Below are 20,694 nucleotides of genomic sequence, written 5' to 3'. Positions count from 1 at the left end.
GAGCCACTTACGAAACCATGCATCTGATAGCTGTTTATTTTCTGTATTTTCTGTATTAATACGATTAAAAGACAGAATGAATCAAAGAATAAACGAGTAATTAAATTGAGATCGGTTAAGTTATATATATGATATAAGTAATCCTGATGCAAAATACGGTATATATGATCTACTATTTCTGTTTCGTTCATTCAAACACTTAATGGTTGTTTTCCATTGAGCGATCAATGGTCATTTGCTTCTTGATCCGACATTAGTATGGTGAAGCAATGATGTATTGATCAATCATACTGAATCAACAATCGAGATGTGTTTGACGGTCTGAAATTGGTGCATTAGGGTTAATGACGGCATAAGGGTTGTGTTGTCAAAGAGTTATGCATTAAGGTTAATGACGACACAAGGGTTGTATTGTCAAAGAGTTATGCATTAGGGTTAATGACGGCACAAGGGTTGTGTTATCAAAAAGTTATGCGATTAGGGTTGTGACTGCGCAAGAGTTATGCTTTAAAGTATCAAGTGTTGATGCGAAAAACGACGTCGATTTTAAATGAATTGTTCATTAAAATTTTCGGCCAGGGGCGCTGCCCCTTCAACCCCGCAAGGGGCGCTGCCCCTTGACCCCCGTCCGCTGACCGGGCAGCGGACCCCTGGCTAACTCTGCGTAGTGTGATCGGTCACCAAAATTTAATTTGGTTTTAATTAATTAAAAGAATTAAAATTAATAATAATAATGTGTTTATTAGTATTGTCTTGTGGTGATCGGTTATGGCCTTAGTTTTCCTTTATTTTGTTTTGGGTTTTAAAATACGACCTGCGTGTCGTGCCTCTCTTTTAATCTCTTAATGCAACTTCTTTTCTCATCTTACTCCCTCGTATGTAAAACGAGTTTCTTTTATGTAATGTTATGAAGAAAGAGAAGAATTCAATATCAAAGGAGGACAACCTTGAAGATCTTGCTTGGAGAAGCTTAGATCGTTATTAGGTTAACTTAGGTTCTCTCATTGGCTTGGGAGAACAATTGCGCTAGGGGCCATTACTGATTCATTATGTATGTATGTTGATGTATGTTGATGCATGTGAGAGACGATTTATATGATAAATAAGGTGAGATCAGAATAATTGCAAATTTCCTCAAATTAAATATTAAGTTTATGCTTTCCAAGTTTTAGCACTCATCAAGATTAGTATCGGATAATGTAGGTTTCGCCTACGCGGGGTGCATGTTCTATATTAATAAGGTGCGATGGGATAATTGTAATATCCAATTGTTAAAACAATGGGTTAAACTTAACTAAACAAATTATAATAAGATTAGATATGTTTAGAAGCAAGAGTTGGAATTGATCCATGTGATGGATTGGAATAAGGGGTTATTCACCCAACTAAAATATTCGAGAGTTGTATTAGATACAATTGGAAGGAGTTCCTACCTAAATAACCTAGTTTTGTGTAATCCGCCTACGCGGACTTAAAACAAAGTGAAATATGGATCTCGACCCACTAGAAAATCTTCCAGTGGGATTTTCCGAATCAAATGGTGAGGGTCATTTGTTTTGAGTAAAATAGTAGGAGCATATTTAATTAAAGGCCTAATTAAATATGTTATTGATACTTATATTTTCATTATTTTCATGTAGATTACCACGACAACAAACACCTCTAACAACATTTTGCGATCAATCCTTGACAAGGAAAAATTGTCTGGGACAAACTTTCTGGATTGGCACCGAAATCTGAGGATTATCCTCAAACATGATAAAAAGTTGTATGTCTTGGAGAAACCTGTTCCTGAAGAGGAACCTCCTAGTTCTGCACCTAAGGCAGAAAGAGATGCTTATAAGAAGCATGTCGATGATGCCAATGAAACTGCTTGTCTCATGCTAGCTACCATGAACTCAGAGTTGCAAAAGCAACATGAGAACATGGTAGCGTTCGATATGATCGAACACCTGAAGATGCTCTATCAAGAGCAAGCAAGGCATGAAAGCTTTGAAGTTTCAAAAGCCCTTTTTCAAGGCAAGTTAGCTGAGGGAGCCCCTGTAGGTCCCCATGTGCTCAAGATGATTGGGTATGTGGAAAACCTTGAGAGGTTGGGTTTTCCCCTCGGAAAGGAACTTGCGACTGATTTGATCTTGCAATCGTTGCCAGATAGATTCAGTCAATTTATCCTAAATTTCAATATGAATGATATGGACAAATCTCTTCCTGAACTACTAGCCATGTTAAGAACTGCTGAGCAGAATCTGAAGTCAAAAGGGAAGTCCATTCTGATGATCGGAAATGGAAAGAGACAGAACGAAAGGCCCACCAAGCAGGGTGATAAAGGGAAAGGCAAGGAAGTTGCCAAACCCAAACCCACTATTGCTGCTTTAAAGCCTAGTGGAGGCATAGCAAAAGAAGGCACCTGCTTCCATTGCGGTAAGACCGGACACTGGAAGAGAAACTGCCCAAAGTACCTGAAAGATAAGAAGAATGGAGTAGAGACTTCAACTTCAGGTATTTCTGTTATTGATATTAATTTATCTACTTCTGCATCATGGGTATTAGATACTGGATGCGGTTCTCACATTTGTACCAATGTGCAGGGACTAAAAAGGAGTAGAGATTTGGCAAAAGGTGAAGTCGACCTACGAGTTGGCAATGGAGAAAAGGTTGCTGCTTTAGCCGTAGGAACGTATGTATTGACTTTACCTAGTGGTTTAATAATTCAGTTAGAGAACTGTTATTATGTACCTGCAATTAGAAGGAATATTATTTCCGTTTCTTGTTTGGACAAGTTTGGTTTTTCATTTATAATAAAGAACAATTGTTGCTCAATTTATTTGAATGATATATTCTATGCTACTGCACAAATGAACAATGGGCTATATGTCCTTGATCTTGAAATGCCTATTTATAACATTAATACTAAAAGGATGAAACCTAATGAGTTAAATCCAACTTACCTTTGGCATTGTCGATTAGGCCACATAAATGAGAAACGCATTTCCAAACTCCATAAAGATGGACTCTTGGACTCTTTTGATTATGAATCATATGAGACATGCAGATCTTGTTTAATTGGAAAGATGACAAAGTCTCCATTCACAGGAAAAGGTGAAATAGCTAATGATCTTTTGGCCCTCATACATACTGATGTATGTGGACCACTGAACATACCAGCCAGAGGAGGTTTTCAGTACTTCATCACATTTACTGATGATTTCAGTAGATATGGTTATGTGTATTTAATGAAACACAAATCAGAGTCCTTTGAAAAGTTCAAGGAATTCAAGAATGAAGTACAAAACCAACTAGGTAAGAATATTAAAACTCTTCGATCAGATTGAGATGGTGAGTATTTAAGCCTAGAGTTTGATGACCATCTGAAAGAGTGTGGGATCCTATCCCAACTTACTCCTCCTGGAACACCCCAATGGAATGGTGTGTCTGAGAGAAGAAATTGAACCCTGTTATACATGGTCCGATCCATGATGAGTCACGCCGATCTTCCAAACTCCTTTTGGGGACGTGCACTATTGACAGCAGCTTACACACTTAACCGTGTTCCATCCAAAAAGGTTGAGAAGACACCATATGAGATATGGAGTGGTAAGAAACCACATATGTCTTACATGAAGATTTGGGGTTGCGAAGTTTATGTGAAACGACAAATTTCAACTAAGCTTGAGCCCAAATCTGACAAATGCTTATTTATGGGGTATCCTAAAGAAACAAGAGGGTATTACTTCTACAATCCTTCTGAGGGCAAAGTGTTTGTCGCTCGAACTGGAGTTTTCCTAGAAAAGGATTTTATTTCCAAACGAATCAGTGGGAGGAAAGTAGAGCTTGAAGAAATTCAAGAATCACAAAGCATCGATACACCTATGGAGGAATTAGAGCAGGAAACACAAGTAGTTGTGGAAGAGCAACCTGCTCAAGTAGAACAAGACCAACGTAGGTCAAGCAGGACACGTCACATACCTGAGAGATATGGATATCTCATAACTGATCAAGGTGATGTATTACTCATGGATCAAGATGAGCCTGTGACCTCCCAAGAGGCCGTTACTGGTCCCGAGTCTGAGAAGTGGCTAGAAGCCATGAAATCTGAAATGGATTCCATGTACACAAACCAAGTTTGGACCTTGGTAGAGCCTCTTGTAGGAGTTAACCCTATAGGATGCAAGTGGGTCTTCAAAAAGAAGATTGACATGGATGGTAAGGTACATACCTATAAGGCAATACTGGATGCAAAAGAATATAAACAAATTCATGGGGTTGACTATGATGAAACCTTTTCACCAGTTGCAATGCTTAAATCTGTTCGGATTTTACTTGCTATCGCTGAATATCATGATTATGAAATATGGCAGATGGATGTCAAAACTGCTTTCCTTAATGGGAATCTTCTTGAGGATGTGTACATGACACAGCCTGAAGGATTTGACATACCAGAAGAAGCCCAAAAGATATGTAAGTTACAAAGATCAATCTATGGATTGAAGCAAGCTTCCAGAAGCTGGAATCTTTGTTTTGATGAAACGGTAACACAATATGGATTCATCAAGAACGAAGATGAGCCTTGTGTCTACAAGAAGGTTAGTGGGAGCATGATCGTTTTCCTGGTATTATATGTAGATGACATATTACTCATTGGAAACGATGTCCCTACCCTGCAACAAGTAAAGTCTTGGTTGGGGAAATGCTTTTCTATGAAGGACTTAGGTGAAGCAGCCTATATATTAGGAATCAGAATCTATAGAGATAGATCACAAAAACTGCTTGGCCTAAGTCAGAGTACGTACATAGACAAAGTGCTGAGACGCTTTAATATGCATGATTCCAAGAAAGGATTCATACCTATGCAACATGGCATGTGTCTATCAAAAACACAATCCCCTTCAACTAAGGAAGAAAGGGATCGCATGAATAAGATTCCATATGCATCTGCAATAGGATCTATCATGTATGCCATATTATGTACTCGACCAGATGTCTCGTATGCTTTAAGTGCAACGAATAGGTACCAATCTGATCCTGGTGATGCCCATTGGGTAGCTGTTGTCGCATCTCGAAAAATACGATTCCTCGCGATGGTCGCGGAAAAAATTTATGTTCGAACAGAGTCGCCACCGAACTTTATTTATCCCAATGAAGGAATAGGAAAATATCGATAAAACCTTTTAGAAAATAGAATAATGGTCGTCGCAACCATATTCGGGTTCGGGAGTCGATTACGCAAGGGGAAGGTATTAGCACCCCTCACGTCCGTTGTACTCAACGGTAACCTTTTAGTCCAATTTGCTATTTGAATATTAGTTTACTGTTATTTGTTTTTCTTCGGGTAATTAGAATTGATGATAGATATGGGTGAAGACCTCAGGAGGGGGAAATTGGAGGTTTTTTATTTGTGTGCTCGCCAAGATCTCGCAATCTCGTGCCTACGTATCCTTATGGTGCAATAAGGAAATCAGAGCATTCGTAGTTCGGGGAACTACGGTTTTTGGTATGTTTTGTTTGATGAACGACTGTGTGGGTCGGCTATCTAACGGCTAAACGCTGACTTGTCTACTCTCGGCGGAGGCTTAAGCATTGGTTTGTTGTGCGCATTAGAAAGGATTGACAATGTTCTTTTGAAAGGGTTTTGGTCACGCGGGGGTGATAAGTTGAATTGATGTGTTTTTGTGTTTTGGTTTGGTTTCGATCGCACGGGGGCGAGAAGTTAGGTTTGATTTGTTTGAGATATTTTTTGAAGAACGACGAAAGATTGAGCAATGTGGTGTTCACCAATCGTCCAATTCTTTCGAGGAGTAATAAGGCGTCCGCCTTCTATTCCTTTTTCATTCAGATTATTTTGAAAGTTTGTTTGTGGATGTTGAATATGCACGGTAGTGAGGCGTACGCCTCCTACTTGCTTATTCAAAGGATAATGAGGCGTACGCCACTTATTCCTTTATCCAAGTTTATTTAGCGTGTTTTAGTCGGAAGTCGATAATTTGTGCAATATGGCGTTCGCCAATTATTCAAATAATCGAGAGATGGCGAGGCGTACGCCTCTCATCTTTTATCATCCGAAATTTAAATTGTAAAAAGATATGTTTTAGATATCGTATTTGATTTGTATTTTGGATTGGTAGGTTTGGATTTGGTATGATTTGAGTTTATTCGATTGTGGTTTTGAATTGATGACGAAGATTCGAGCAATATGGCGTACGCCAATTATTCGAATAATCGAGAGATAATGAAGCGGATGCTCACTATTCTCCTTTTCATCTAAAATGTGGAATTAAAAGGATTTATGATTTGTAGTTGATTTGGAATATTATGATTTGAAATGTCATGGTTTGAATAATTTGAATTTGGAAATTATATTTGATTTTGAAAAGCGATTTGAAATTGTGTGATTTAAGATTTAATCGGGTGACAAGAACTCGCGCAATATGGCGTACGCCAATTATTCAAGTGCTTGAGAAATAGTGAAGCGTACGCTTACTATCTCCTTTTCATCTAAAATGTGGAATTAAAAGGATTTATGATTTGTAGTTGATTTGGAATAGTTCTTTTTTGTTGAAATAATATGGAGTTTGTGAGAGTGGGAAGAATTGATCAATTTCTTTTTAACAAAAGTAATTTATTAAAATTTGATTAAATCGATTAATTGAATTAATTAAAATTAATTATCAAAATTATTTAGTTAAACCAAATAATTAAGTTAATTAAAATTGATTAATTAAGCTAATTGAAATTTTAATCAATTTTAATTGAATCAAAAGAGAAAGAATGTTCAATTTATTTGTTTCAATTGAGCCTTTAAAGATGGATTGGCATTATTCCACATTATAACTACTTCTCACTTAAATAGAATTCAAACTAGTGCAAGCTCACACTTTAACTCAAATAAAATTCCTATACTTTCCAACAACATATGGATTACTTTGACACATTAAAAAACATAACATTAAAACTTGTTTTTATAGCATTCAAGCATCATTATCAATCATAAATTAATATTGAAACGGAAAAGGTGAGGCATAACCATAAAGCATTATCGCATCACACTGATACACATTTACTGCCTCAAAAAAACTTGAATATTGCAAACCGCAACAACTCATTATATTGCAAACAAAACAAACAAAAACATAACTGCATTTGAATCTTGATATTCAGGTTTAAACCAATTTGACACACACGCCGGATAACCAAAATGAATGCCAAATAATCACCACATGATTTCCAAAGTTATTACATCAGTCTCAATTACAAAGCAACATTGACAATTGAAAATGCAATTAAGAGGATGGACAGTACAATATTTACACAAACTTAAATCAACATGTTATAGAAATTATAGAATTGACACAACCGAAAAGCAATGGCATAACTTAATCAATCTGCAGAATTATTTTACAGCATTTACATCCAAGAAGAATGCTACAACACATGACGAACCGAAATAAACACCGGAATTCACCTCTCAAAATCTATAGCACCGGGCAACATATACTCACTCATACACACCAATTTAACCTCAACAAAATTGATTCAAGTTGAAAATCCAACCTAGTTCATACAGCTCACATGATTAGAACAGAATTGGGATAAATTAAAACTTATCATAATTTTTACACAAAAAATGCCAAATCAAAGTTGATTATGAGCTTCCTGCAGTAGCGCTTCACTATTTACAAATTTCACACAACTTCAAAACAAAAGTTTATTTGAATCAAACAACAATAAAACATATTGGACTATAAACTCATGCCTACAAACTATAAGTCACAACAGCAGCCAACACACAATGCATCAAAATATGGTTTAACTGGAAAATACAGAGTGTTGTAAACAGGTAAAACTTTGACGAGTTCAAATTATTACCAATGTAAATAACAGCTGCTTTTGAGGTGTGATGGAATTTGAACCGACAGTGGATCGGTTTGAAGGCGGAACTCAAGAAACCCTTGTTTACATCTGAACAGCAGACTATGTTGTTGTTGACTATTAGCGGCGATGTTGTTTGAAGGTAGTGACAAAGCGAGTCCGCGGTTGTTGCCGGCGAAGCGAACCGAGAAAATAGACTTCAATCAAAAGCGGTTGAGAAGGCTTTGCGATGCTGTGGAGAAGAAGTCGCGCGAGTTGGTGGTGCTTTGATGGTGGAAGCGGCGGTTTCGACGGCGATGTTGAGGGTTTTGTGCGAGATGACGGTGAGGTTGTGGTGGAGGTTCTATGGTGACGGATGGGTTGTTGCGGGTGGATGAAGGGAGATGATTGGAGAGGAAGGGTTTTTGAAGATGGAGAACCGATAGTGAGGAATGAAGGGTGGCGGCGGAAGGAAGAAGAAAGGTTTTTTCTGTTTCTTTAGAGAGTGAGAGGGATATTGAGAGAGGCAATTTTTTGAGAACGAATTGTGTGTGTTTTCTGTGAGGGAGTTGAGAGAGAATGAGTGTATAGTGAATGAGGGAGTAGAGAGATTTATGAGTGAGGTTCTGTGAGATTATTAATAGTGGAGAGAGACGTTGGGGAGTGGTTACTGAGTGGGGAGAGACGTTGGGGAGTGGAAGATCTTTTTTCAGATTTTGAGAGAGAGTGTCACGTGAGTGTGAAGAGAGAGATATATGATTTTGTTTTTAGTGGATTGGAGGATCCAAGGTAAAATATATTATTTATTTATATTAATACATTTATTATTTACTTAAGGAGATAGAATTATAAAAAAAAACTAATTAATATTTAACTTAAACAAATTTTAATTGTTTTAATTAAATAACTAAACAAAAATGTTGACCAATTAGAAATAGAAAAATGAGTACCAATTTGTTCGAAAAATTAAACCGGTCACACTAAAATTGTCAGGACAAAACATACTTATTAAAACATACAGTCTTTCCTCGAATTTTAACGATTCAACCGATTTGTCTGTATTCTCAAATAAATTCATTTTGACTGACATTTTAGGTGTTTATTCATGATGCAATGTATGTCATGCTATGCATATGATGCGAAAATGAAAATGAAAACGATTTTATGAAAATTTAAATATGCCCGGACAAAATTGGGGTATGACAGCTGCCCCTATTTAATTAACTTGAACTAGAAGGTAAGAATGACAACGGTCTTCATACATTCGTGGTGGAAGGTAATTAAATACGAAAAGACCCAAATTTTGTCCTTTGAAATGCAATGGGGAAATGTAGAAAGAAAACGCAACGAGTTCTAGAATTTTGTAGTGTTTTATTTTTTTGAGATTATTGGGGAATATCATCATCAAAAAGTTTATGAAAAGGTAACTGTCATCGTCAATGGGTTGACGGAAAGGTAAATGTCATCACCAGAAGGCTGATGGAAAAGATCATCATCAGAGGGCTGATGAAAAGGTAGTTGTCATCGTCAATGGGTTGACAGAAAAAGGCTTCACTATGGAGTGGCATCATCAAAGGATTGATGGAAGTAATTAAAAGAAGTCATCACCAAAGGGTTGGCGGAAAAAGGTAAAGAAAGACATCACCAAAGGGTTGGTGGAAAATAATTGTCATCGTCAAAGGGTTGACGGAAAGAAACTTCACTAGGGAGTGGCATCATCAAAGGGTTGATGGAAAAGGAATTATCATCATCAGAGGGCTGATGGAAAGGAAACTTCACTATGGAGTGGCATCACCAAAGGATTGGTAGAAAAGTATTATCATCATCAGAGGGCTGATGGAAAGGAGACTTCACTATGGAGTGGCATCACCAAAGGGTTGGTGGAAAAGAAACCTCACTATGGAGTGGCATCACCAAAGGGTTTGTGGAAAAGAAACCTCACTATGGAGTGGCATCACCAAAGGGTTGGTGGAAAAGAAACCTCACTATGGAGTGGCATCACCAAAGGGTTGGTGGAAAAGAAACCTCACTATGGAGTGGCATCACCAAAGGGTTGGTGGAAAAGAAACCTCACTATGGAGTGGCATCACCAAAGGGTTGGTGGAAAAATTTGTTGTGAAATGTCATCATCAGAGGGCTGATGGAAAAGAGGGATCAAGTTACGTCCATCAAAGGATTGATGGGAAAGAATTATGATGTTGTGCATGCGTATGATGCATGTTAATGAAAATTTCTTATTTTTGTGAGAAAGGTCTTTGATATGCAACTTCCTTATTTGGAAGTCATGTGTGTTTATTGTATGCAGTGCATGTGGTAATGCAAAATGAATATTGGTTATTTCTGGATTAATCTCCCTTTTGCAGGTGAGACTTTCTGGGTACCAATGTTGATTGGATTTGAATTTATGAAGATGCCAGCAAAGTGGACTTTTATTTTTGGTAGTTGCCAATATGGATTGGACTTTTGGTTGGAGATGCCAATAGGGATTGGACTTTGGTTTTGGAGATGCCAATAGGGATTGGAATTTGATATTATGAGGATGCCAACAAAGTGGACCCTTATTTTTGGTAGCTGCCAATATGGATTGGACTTTGTTTTTTTTTTGTCATTGCCAATTTGGATTGGACTTTGGTTGGTGAAAGGTTTTGACTTCCCGACATTCTGTATTTTGACGATGCGATAATCAGAAGATAGATGTGGATGCTTTTGGTGCCCCAAGTTTGATCATTTGCTGATCGACTGTGTATTTGTTCTTGAGAGAATCTTAACTTCTTCGCCTGATATGCCTTGATGGTTTATAAATAATTTTGTGAGCGTAGCGACGTAATCAATGCATGATGATTATGCTTTTGCTCTGCCCCAAGGCTCTTTACAACTTGTCTTCCACAGCCTGCATGGTCTTTGAAGGAATTCTCTTTTGAAAGGAAACCTTATGATTGATTATACCATGGCCTGAACCAAATTTGCCCAAGTGTATGGGTCTTTCAGTAGTTTGCCCCTGGTTGAGCTTTTGAATGGCTTACCCCAGATGGACTGAATATTTTGAAATTATTTGCCTCCTTGATCAACTGATGCCTGGAGTTTGTCTTTTGACTGGCCAATTCATAGTCATTGGATACCATGCCCCTAATCCATAGGGTCAGGAAGTAGTCTTGATTTGGGTCAGCATTGACGAATGATCAAGTTCCTCTCTGACTGCTTCTTTGAAGCTCCTTGATGTCAAGTACTTACTTGCAGTTAAAATTGTTTATTCAATCAATGGTAATTTTAATGCGATATTCATGCAGGTTTGAAAAATCATGTATTGAAGTGATAGTGGTAGTGTGTGACGAATGAACCATTAGTTCAAACACATTGCTGATTTAACTAGTGTGTGAAAGATATAATGAGAATATGATGCCAACACAGGTGATTAGCAAATATTTAGGAGTCAGTTTACGCAGCCTCGTTGTAGTATGCTTTCAGAATAAACCCTACCTCAATTAGGTCTTTTAAGGGTTGTAACGTGGTCTGGTTCATGGTTATTGAAACAAAAGATGTAAGGCTCAAATTTTGTTTTAACCCACCCCTTCTTCATGATGATCTCCAACCCTACGCTCAGTTAATTCAACACACACATTCAACTTTTAAGAGAGTTTGGAAGTGTAAGATCTCTTGAAATGACAGTCATCTTATTTTGCTCTTCACGGATGTTGGTGACCCTTTGATTCTTGACATGGTGGTCACTGAATCTTGTTTTATTTTGTTTAGGTTTTTCATGACCTTTTTTGATTTTTGCTTTGATCCCTAACTTTTGCCTGGACCGCTTTTTGAAGCTTTTTAGTCCACCGGGATTGCCCTAATTTTTGCCTAAGTCTCCTTTTTGGGTGTTCGACTTAGCGGGCTCTTTCTTTGATTTTTTTTGGAAGATTATGACTGCCAAGTCATTGGTCATTGAAGAACAACCGACATAACTTTGGTATTTTTCAAGGTTCCTTCGACAGTTCAAGATGTGTGCGAAGAACATCATGTGATTGGTCCTTGTACGAGATATTTCATCTTGTAATTTGAATGCGTAGTCAAATCAACTGAACACTACCCTGCCCTAGGTTAAATGTAAGGGTTTGTAAATCCGAAAGAAACTCCTACTTCTAGGCTCGAAGTGGTTGACTAGGGATTAACTCCTTATCTCTCCAGTGTTTGGGGATTTGAAACAATGCCTGTACATCATCAACAAGGTTTTATCCGAAAGCATACAATCAACAATTATGAGTATTTCGTTTTCGTCATTCTCCCTTCAATTTTTGCTAAAACAACAGTTTGATAAGTGAATGGGAGAAATATTTTTTTATATCAATAGAAAAAACGAGTGAATACGAAAGGATTCGTTCAAAACATGCATAATCATTTCATTAATATTACCATTAAAGGAAATCAACAATACTTGAAAGCAGATAAGTACTTAACATGCAAAGAAAAATACAAATGAAATACGAGGAGTAGCCAAATGGTTGCCAGTGTAGAGGAAACTCTCTCGTGTTTGGTTCACTGTTGGGCTATCCTTCTTCATAGTGGTGGTAGTTCTGCTCGTCGAGACTAGTATGACAATCATCTTCAGACATATTCTCGTAAATCTCTTTCATGGTTTGGACTGATGGACCCGCATAGCTAGGCGAAGAAGTATTATTGATTTGCAAGCTTCGAGGCGTAAATGAGAACATCTTGGAATCAAGCAGAGTTTGTACCTTACTCTTGAGCACCTTGCAGTCTTCAGTTGAATGCCCTTGTGCCCCAGCATGGAAGTCACATCGGGAGTTGGCGTCAAAACTTGGCGGATATGGAGGACTTACTGGTTTTATCTCCTTTGGCACTATCAGTCCTCTCTTGATCAAATATGGAAGTAATTGACTGTATGGCATTGGAAGCGGATCAATATGTCTCTCTGGCTTCATTGGCCTCTGTTGAGCATGCTGGCGCTGCTGATGTGGAGTGTTATGTCGTTTGTGTGGCTGCTGAGGTGGAATCCATCGTTGATATTGAGGAGGTCCTCGAGTTATAGGATACTGACCATGTGGAGAGGATGGTGTCTGATATGGAGCTTGTGGAGCTTCCCAGACTGCATTAATTTCAACCTCTTCTTCCTTTTGGGAACTAGGAATATATTCACTCTCAATGCTCTGGCTATTTGAGGCGCATTGGATTTTTCCACTTTTGAGGCCATTCTCGATGCGTTCTCCAATTGACACCAAGTGAGCGAAGTCTGATGCTGCACTGCTAATCATCCTTTCGAAGTAAGGACTTTGCAAGGTATCCCTGAATAATTCCATCACTTCTTTGTCTAAGAGTGGTGGTTCAACACAAGCTGCTAACTCTTTCCATCTTTGGGCATACCCTCTGAAGGATTCGTTGCTTTCCTAAGATAAGGCTCTCAACTGCATGCGATCGGGAGCCATGTCCAAATTGTATTTGTACTGCTTCAAAAAGGCATTAGCTAGGTCTATCCATGACTGAATATGATTCCTTTCTAACTTCATATACCAATTCAATGATGCCCCAGTCAAACTGTCCTGAAAACAATGAATCATTAACTTATCATTGTGGGCATGAGAGGTCATTTTTCGACAAAACATCACCAAATGGTGTTTTGGACAGTTATCCCCTTTGTACTTCTCAAATTCTGGTATTTTAAATTTTGGGGGTATAACTAGGCCAGGTACCAAACACATGTCTAAGGCACTCTGTTCAACAGTATCTTGTCCTTCTATGGCCTTGAGCTTTTTCTCTAGCACGCGACATCTTTTAGCAATCTCATCATCTTGTGGTTGTTCAGTATTAACCAATAGACTTGTTCCATGTGAATTTGGCACGGAGAATGCAAAGCTGTGATATTCAACATCATCATGGTAAGAGGAATCTCGAATGATATGACATTCTTGTACAACAGAGTTATCAACTGGGTTTCGCGCAAGCTGAGGTTGGGTAGGATCGTTTACCGGAGCTAACACCGTATTCTCAACCACTGCAGGCTGCTGAATGCTGTCCTCCCTCTTTGCTAAAGCTATCATTGCCTCCACAAGTTGGTCTACCTGGTTTTTCATTTAGTCCACATCTCCTCTCAATGCAATGTGGTTTTGCTCCAACAGATCCATAATCTTTTCAGAGCTACTTCAAGTCTAATACGAATGTCGGGAATTCAACTGCGGGTTATGGACAAAGGATGGGATGAGTTTTTTTTGTTTATGAAAATGATATGCAATTCATGCTGATGAGATGAGAATGCATGAAATCTTGTATTTAGGTATGCAAAGGAAATGTAATTCAGGTATAACTAGGATCCAGGATATCATGAGTATCATATGCTACACCCTATAAGGAGGTTCTATGTTCTCTACCCCACACACAAAGGATGGCTCCTAAAGTTGTTCCTTTCCAAGACATAACTTAGAGTCATGGATTGTGTTCAGCATCCCATCGCAATAATGGGCTAGCCACATCGTGATGAGAGTTCTGAATCAATCTATTCTAAGTGGGATCCTCGTATTGTTCGAACAGGGTGTAGACCCTTCGGTTCAATACTACACGATCGCCAATCATGAAGACGGACTTCAGTTTAAGACGAGGTTCCCAAAGTCATGGACCATGTTCAACGTTTCCTCGTAATAATGGGCTAGCCATATTATGATGGAAATTCTGAACAGATCTACTCTAGGTGGAGTTCTCATATTGTCCCAATGAGGTGTACACCCCCCGGTTCAATACTACACAACTCCGGGTTCTAAGTTCTTCTCAAAGCTCGGGTATGGAGCTTATCTCACAACATGTGTCAGAAACCATATATCACCCAACATAATAGCAGAATAAATCACATAGCATAAATAATACAACAAGATATAAAGAAGTAATAAGGAAGAAAACAATGTTTTAACATTCATAGCAAATTGACTAAGTTAGGCTTGACTCTCTCTAGCTTGGAGCTATATCCCCAGCAGAGTCGCCATCTGTCGCATCTCGAAAAATACGATTCCTCGCGATGGTCGCGGAAAAAATTTATCTTCGAACAGAGTCGCCACCGAACTTTATTTATCCCAATGAAGGAATAGGAAAATATCGATAAAACCTTTTAGAAAATAGAATAATGGTCGTCGCAACCATATTCGGGTTCGGGAGTCGATTACGCAAGGGGAAGGTATTAGCACCCCTCACGTCCGTTGTACTCAACGGGAACCTTTTAGTCCAATTTGCTATTTGAATATTAGTTTACTGTTATTTGTTTTTTCTTCGGGTAATTATTTGTTTTACTATCAAAAACACAATCCCCTTCAACTAAGGAAGAAAGGGATCGCATGAATAAGATTCCATATGCAACTGCAATAGGATCTATCATGTATGCCATGTTATGTACTCGACCAGATGTCTCGTATGCTTTAAGTGCAACGAATAGGTACCAATCTGATCCTGGTGATGCCCATTGGGTAGCTGTCAAGAATATCCTTAAGTATTTGAGAAGGACTAAGGACTCATTCTTGATATATGGAGGTCAGGAAGAGTTGGCTGTAATTGGATACACCGATGCTAGCTTCCAGACAGATAAGGATGACTTTAGATCGCAATCTGGTTATGTGTTTTGCTTAAACGGTGGCGCTGTGAGCTGGAAAAGTTCAAAGCAAGATACAGTTGCTGATTCTACAACCGAGGCCGAGTATATTCCTGCCTCAAGTGCAGCAAAGGAAGTTGTTTGGATCAAAAAGTTAATCAGTGAACTTGGCATAGTTCCTAGAATTGTGGATCCCATTGTTCTCTATTGTGATAATAATGGTGCTATCGCACAAGCTAAGGAGCCTAGATCTCACCAACGATCCAAACACATACTTAGGCGTTATCACCTCATTCGAGAGATAATAGATATAGGAGATGTGAAAATATGCAGAGTACCTACACTTGACAATATTGCTGACCCACTGACAAAGCCTCTTGCGCAGCCGAAGCATGATGGCCATACTAGATCTATGGGCATTAGGGGTATGGCTGATTGGCTCTAGTGCTAGTGGGAGATTGTTGGTGTAAGCCCTAGAGGCCAATACTTTTGGTACTTGTATCGAATTATTTATTAATAATAAAAGGATTTTCCTTTATTATGTTTATTTAATAAAGTCCCTAGAATAGCTAGTCCGTTTAATGTATCAAGTATGACTTAATCATGAGATCTGTCATACCCCAAAATTTGCCCGTTAAGTTTTCAGAACATTTTTCAAGACATTCTAATCCATTTTCAAAAGAAGATTGACATGGATGGTAAGGTACATACCTATAAGGCAATACTGGATGCAAAAGAATATAAACAAATTCATGGGGTTGACTATGATGAAACCTTTTCACCAGTTGCAATGCTTAAATCTGTTCGGATTTTACTTGCTATCGCTGAATATCATGATTATGAAATATGGCAGATGGATGTCAAAACTGCTTTCCTTAATGGGAATCTTCTTGAGGATGTGTACATGACACAGCCTGAAGGATTTGACATACCAGAAGAAGCCCAAAAGATATGTAAGTTACAAAGATCAATCTATGGATTGAAGCAAGCTTCCAGAAGCTGGAATCTTTGTTTTGATGAAACGGTAACACAATATGGATTCATCAAGAACGAAGATGAGCCTTGTGTCTACAAGAAGGTTAGTGGGAGCATGATCGTTTTCCTGGTATTATATGTAGATGACATATTACTCATTGGAAACGATGTCCCTACCCTGCAACAAGTAAAGTCTTGGTTGGGGAAATGCTTTTCTATGAAGGACTTAGGTGAAGCAGCCTATATATTAGGAATCAGAATCTATAGAGATAGATCACAAAAACTGCTTGGCCTAAGTCAGAGTACCTACATAGACAAAGTGCTGAGACGCTTTAATATGCATGATTCCAAGAAAGGATTCATACCTATGCAACATGGCATGTGTCTATCAAAAACACAATCCCCTTCAACTAAGGAAGAAAGGGATCGCATGAATAAGATTCCATATGCATCTGCAATAGGATCTATCATGTATGCCATGTTATGTACTCGACCAGATGTCTCGTATGCTTTAAGTGCAACGAATAGGTACCAATCTGATCCTGGTGATGCCCATTGGGTAGCTGTCAAGAATATCCTTAAGTATTTGAGAAGGACTAAGGACTCATTCTTGATATATGGAGGTCAGGAAGAGTTGGCTGTAATTGGATACACCGATGCTAGCTTCCAGACAGATAAGGATGACTTTAGATCGCAATCTGGTTATGTGTTTTGCTTAAACGGTGGCGCTGTGAGCTGGAAAAGTTCAAAGCAAGATACAGTTGCTGATTCTACAACCGAGGCCGAGTATATTCCTGCATCAAGTGCAGCAAAGGAAGTTGTTTGGATCAAAAAGTTAATCAGTGAACTTGGCATAGTTCCTAGCATTGTGGATCCCATTGGTCTCTATTGTGATAATAATGGTGCTATCGCACAAGCTAAGGAGCCTAGATCTCACCAACGATCCAAACACATACTTAGGCGTTATCACCTCATTCGAGAGATAATAGATATAGGAGATGTGAAAATATGCAGAGTACCTACACTTGACAATATTGCTGACCCACTGACAAAGCCTCTTGCGCAGCCGAAGCATGATGGCCATACTAGATCTATGGGCATTAGGGGTATGGCTGATTGGCTCTAGTGCTAGTGGGAGATTGTTGGTGTAAGCCCTAGAGGCCAATACTTTTGGTACTTGTATCGAATTATTTATTAATAATAAAAGGATTTTCCTTTATTATGTTTATTTAATAAAGTCCCTAGAATAGCTAGTCCGTTTAATGTATCAAGTATGACTTAATCATGAGATCTGTCATACCCCAAAATTTGCCCGTTAAGTTTTCAGAATATTTTTCAAGACATTCTAATCCATTTTCAAAAGAAGATTGACATGGATGGTAAGGTACATACCTATAAGGCAATACTGGATGCAAAAGAATATAAACAAATTCATGGGGTTGACTATGATGAAACCTTTTCACCAGTTGCAATGCTTAAATCTGTTCGGATTTTACTTGCTATCGCTGAATATCATGATTATGAAATATGGCAGATGGATGTCAAAACTGCTTTCCTTAATGGGAATCTTCTTGAGGATGTGTACATGACACAGCCTGAAGGATTTGACATACCAGAAGAAGCCCAAAAGATATGTAAGTTACAAAGATCAATCTATGGATTGAAGCAAGCTTCCAGAAGCTGGAATCTTTGTTTTGATGAAACGGTAACACAATATGGATTCATCAAGAACGAAGATGAGCCTTGTGTCTACAAGAAGGTTAGTGGGAGCATGATCGTTTTCCTGGTATTATATGTAGATGACATATTACTCATTGGAAACGATGTCCCTACCCTGCAACAAGTAAAGTCTTGGTTGGGGAAATGCTTTTCTATGAAGGACTTAGGTGAAGCAGCCTATATATTAGGAATCAGAATCTATAGAGATAGATCACAAAAACTGCTTGGCCTAAGTCAGAGTACGTACATAGACAAAGTGCTGAGACGCTTTAATATGCATGATTCCAAGAAAGGATTCATACCTATGCAACATGGCATGTGTCTATCAAAAACACAATCCCCTTCAACTAAGGAAGAAAGGGATCGCATGAATAAGATTACATATGCATCTGCAATAGGATCTATCATGTATGCCATGTTATGTACTCGACCAGATGTCTCGTATGCTTTAAGTGCAACGAATAGGTACCAATCTGATCCTGGTGATGCCCATTGGGTAGCTGTCAAGAATATCCTTAAGTATTTGAGAAGGACTAAGGACTCATTCTTGATATATGGAGGTCAGGAAGAGTTGGCTGTAATTGGATACACCGATGCTAGCTTCCAGACAGATAAGGATGACTTTAGATCGCAATCTGGTTATGTGTTTTGCTTAAACGGTGGCGCTGTGAGCTGGAAAAGTTCAAAGCAAGATACAGTTGCTGATTCTACAACCGAGGCCGAGTATATTCCTGCCTCAAGTGCAGCAAAGGAAGTTGTTTGGATCAAAAAGTTAATCAGTGAACTTGGCATAGTTCCTAGCATTGTGGATCCCATTGTTCTCTATTGTGATAATAATGGTGCTATCGCACAAGCTAAGGAGCCTAGATCTCACCAACGATCCAAACACATACTTAGGCGTTATCACCTCATTCGAGAGATAATAGATATAGGAGATGTGAAAATATGCAGAGTACCTACACTTGACAATATTGCTGACCCACTGACAAAGCCTCTTGCGCAGCCGAAGCATGATGGCCATACTAGATCTATGGGCATTAGGGGTATGGCTGATTGGCTCTAGTGCTAGTGGGAGATTGTTGGTGTAAGCCCTAGAGGCCAATACTTTTGGTACTTGTATCGAATTATTTATTAATAATAAAAGGATTTTCCTTTATTATGTTTATTTAATAAAGTCCCTAGAATAGCTAGTCCGTTTAATGTATCAAGTATGACTTAATCATGAGATCTGTCATACCCCAAAATTTGCCCGTTAAGTTTTCAGAACATTTTTCAAGACATTCTAATCCATTTTCAAAAGAAGATTGACATGGATGGTAAGGTACATACCTATAAGGCAATACTGGATGCAAAAGAATATAAACAAATTCATGGGGTTGACTATGATGAAACCTTTTCACCAGTTGCAATGCTTAAATCTGTTCGGATTTTACTTGCTATCGCTGAATATCATGATTATGAAATATGGCAGATGGATGTCAAAACTGCTTTCCTTAATGGGAATCTTCTTGAGGATGTGTACATGACACAGCCTGAAGGATTTGACATACCAGAAGAAGCCCAAAAGATATGTAAGTTACAAAGATCAATCTATGGATTGAAGCAAGCTTCCAGAAGCTGGAATCTTTGTTTTGATGAAACGGTAACACAATATGGATTCATCAAGAACGAAGATGAGCCTTGTGTCTACAAGAAGGTTAGTGGGAGCATGATCGTTTTCCTGGTATTATATGTAGATGACATATTACTCATTGGAAACGATGTCCCTACCCTGCAACAAGTAAAGTCTTGGTTGGGGAAATGCTTTTCTATGAAGGACTTAGGTGAAGCAGCCTATATATTAGGAATCAGAATCTATAGAGATAGATCACAAAAACTGCTTGGCCTAAGTCAGAGTACGTACATAGACAAAGTGCTGAGACGCTTTAATATGCATGATTCCAAGAAAGGATTCATACCTATGCAACATGGCATGTGTCTATCAAAAACACAATCCCCTTCAACTAAGGAAGAAAGGGATCGCATGAATAAGATTACATATGCATCTGCAATAGGATCTATCATGTATGCCATGTTATGTACTCGACCAGATGTCTCGTATGCTTTAAGTGCAACGAATAGGTACCAATCTGATCCTGGTGATGCCCATTGGGTAGCTGTCAAGAATATCCTTAAGTATTTGAGAAGGACTAAGGACTCATTCTTGATATATGGAGGTCAGGAAGAGTTGGCTGTAATTGGATACACCGATGCTAGCTTCCAGACAGATAAGGATGACTTTAGATCGCAATCTGGTTATGTGTTTTGCTTAAACGGTGGCGCTGTGAGCTGGAAAAGTTCAAAGCAAGATACAGTTGCTGATTCTACAACCGAGGCCGAGTATATTCCTGCCTCAAGTGCAGCAAAGGAAGTTGTTTGGATCAAAAAGTTAATCAGTGAACTTGGCATAGTTCCTAGCATTGTGGATCCCATTGTTCTCTATTGTGATAATAATGGTGCTATCGCACAAGCTAAGGAGCCTAGATCTCACCAACGATCCAAACACATACTTAGGCGTTATCACCTCATTCGAGAGATAATAG

General features: G+C 38.5%; 1 long non-coding RNA gene across 1 annotated transcript; it reads right to left on the bottom strand.

Annotated features, from left to right (window-relative positions):
• Positions 1-7,118: 7,118 nt before the first annotated feature.
• LOC127095913 (uncharacterized) lies at positions 7,119-8,577 on the bottom strand. Its single transcript, XR_007792689.1, has 2 exons — positions 7,864-8,577; positions 7,119-7,548 (listed from the first exon to the last, which is right to left on the bottom strand). It is a non-coding gene; the product is annotated as an uncharacterized LOC127095913 (long non-coding RNA).
• Between the last annotated feature and the right edge of the window lie 12,117 nt (positions 8,578-20,694).

Source organism: Lathyrus oleraceus, chromosome 6, assembly GCF_024323335.1.
Source record: "Lathyrus oleraceus cultivar Zhongwan6 chromosome 6, CAAS_Psat_ZW6_1.0, whole genome shotgun sequence".
In the NCBI taxonomy this organism is placed as follows: Eukaryota; Viridiplantae; Streptophyta; class Magnoliopsida; order Fabales; family Fabaceae; genus Lathyrus; species Lathyrus oleraceus.
This window is presented reverse-complemented; position numbering and strand designations above follow the sequence as displayed.